Genomic DNA, 2,500 nt, shown 5'->3' on the forward strand with positions numbered 1-2,500 from the left:
GATGCGTTGTATTTGCCTGAAAGAGCACTACACGCTATCCTTCTTGATACTAACATTTTGGGATTTACAACTTGGGGAATTGACACTTGATGGATAGTGCTATTATAACCTTGAAACACAAAGTGTTACATGCAGATATAGCAGAGTTCCATGTACAATTAAGATGGATTCTTTTTCACGAAAAGACTACTAATAACTAAATGACGTCCCCTCAGGCACCTTCAAAAATACCTTCACTGAATTATAGATGGTGACAGCAATGAGGGTAATTGTACATATTCAGATTGTGTTGCCAAACCTGTTTAAAACAAAGCTCTTCAATACTTAATTGTTTGTAATACAGTCCACTTTTTCAGACCAGGATTCACGGAAATCACTGACTGGTTGTTCTTTTTGACAAAACACAATGCTCTATGTTAGCGTCTACAAGTGAGGCAGAAGCGACCAGTGTATTTATTTAACGTCCTCACTGTCAAATCGTGTCATTGATGTATGTCAACATGTAAAACAGGTATAGAAAATACAGTTTTCTGTGATTGCCATCATCTTTGGCTCCATATCAGGAAACTCAACATTACCAGCATCTCCTAAGTGAAAACACACACACACACACACACACACACACACACACACACACACACACACACACACACACACACACACACACACACACTGTTTTCAACTAAAGGAAGAATGAGCCTTCCGGCAAACCTTTCTATGCAAGTCATTAGAGAAAAAACAAGGATGAAATGTCGCCTCCCGTCTCCCTCTACTGTACGTGTTAAGAATAGGTTATCAAACTTTAATACAGTCTCACTTTCGGGATTGGAAGCTAGCAGTTGGCGAGAGTTCGATCTGAAAAAACACGGCTCAATGGGTGACTGCATTGCTGAGCAAAAAGGAGGAAAAATGTTCTTTGATAAGTAATCAATTCTTATTGAGGGAGAGTGAGGAGCATTCTGTTATTTATTACTAACATAACTACTTCTACGTCTGCAACTACCATTTACAGTGGGCGTATCAATACTTTCAATAATACCCTTGGTATCGAAAGTATCGAGTATTCTGAGTATTTTATATAAATGATGACATTTGAGTGATATATTTTGTTTCCTCACACTTTCTCCAGGTAATGTTAGTCACTTTATAAGTCTGACTTCACATTTCAGTAATATAACATCTCTTGAGGGTCTGCTGAATGGTTTCCCACCTTGAGAGAGGGAAATTATCTTAAAAGCGACCTTGAGTGTGGAGGATCACCACGAAGAGGCTTCCTCTGGGAATTTTAAATAAACTGAATAAAAGTCTCACTTTTATTCAGTTTATCCTAGTAACTGATTCGAAGAACTGACTGACAACATGGCACACTCGCTAAAAATGATCTTTACACTTTCTAACTTAACATGAAACGATGACGAAAACGGTGGGAAAATGAGCTGTGAGCTCGACCTGATATTGGTATCCTTGTTCACATAATATGTATGATCCAAGTAACTTAAGTCCTAAATAGATTTAATGGCAATGACGATATTGCCTGACAATTCAAGCAAACTGAAGAGGAAATATTAAAGTTTTTGAAATGTCTAATACTTCGAATACTTTGTGTTCTCGCCACCAGCTCAGCGAACACGGGAAAGTCTACACGGCATGATGCCACTAATGCCCCGATTAGCTGGTGTCCATCTGCAATCGCTTCCATGCCGGAATTGCTTTAGCAACAACAGCATGGCGATTGCGTGTATGATCATGGGGGAAGTCTCTGCCCATGGCTACCCAGATAGGACGATTTGGATGGATGTAGCACAACGTAATCTCATAGAAAACCTGAGTTTTGTGTCGGTTTCCGACAGTCTAAGTGCTACAACCAGATGTTGCCAACAGAACAGAAGGGGTTCCAGCAATTATGGTCTGTCGAATTAGTATAATGAAAATAAATAACTAAGAATAAAACGACTCGCTAACTACCGACCACGCCCCCTTCTCACACCCAATCAGCTGTGAGGGGTGTAGCAACTGTGCATCGAATGGATTCCATTAGCTCATAGTATTCATTCACTTAAATGCAAGCTTCCTACTTGATTTTCATATAGCACATTGATATATGGATTTGAATGACATTTATCGAATCTTCGGTTCTGCATCTAGGGCGCCCACCTCTGGCCTTGTCTCTGATCCACAGGGTTTGGTTTGGTTCAAAATCCCTAATCTTGATATTTCGTTTTTTTTATGACCCCTCAGAGTAAAAGGCAATTATGAAGCTATGAATGGTCTGTGAAGTTTCCATTGCTAATATTGCCATGATATGAGGCTTTAGTCATATTAACTCCGAAATACGATCCGAACACATTATGAAGCTTCATCTGCTCCAGGCTTTGAAAAAGTACCAATCTTTCCAGATCAACTCCTAGCGATCGTTTGGTTTTATTTTTTCCCGAGTAAAGATTTTTTTTAACGACTGCACCTATATTACCGCGAGGTGATAAAACAGGTGTGTCCAGAA

Source organism: Penaeus chinensis, chromosome 36 (assembly GCF_019202785.1).
Source record: "Penaeus chinensis breed Huanghai No. 1 chromosome 36, ASM1920278v2, whole genome shotgun sequence".
Lineage (NCBI taxonomy): Eukaryota > Metazoa > Arthropoda > Malacostraca > Decapoda > Penaeidae > Penaeus > Penaeus chinensis.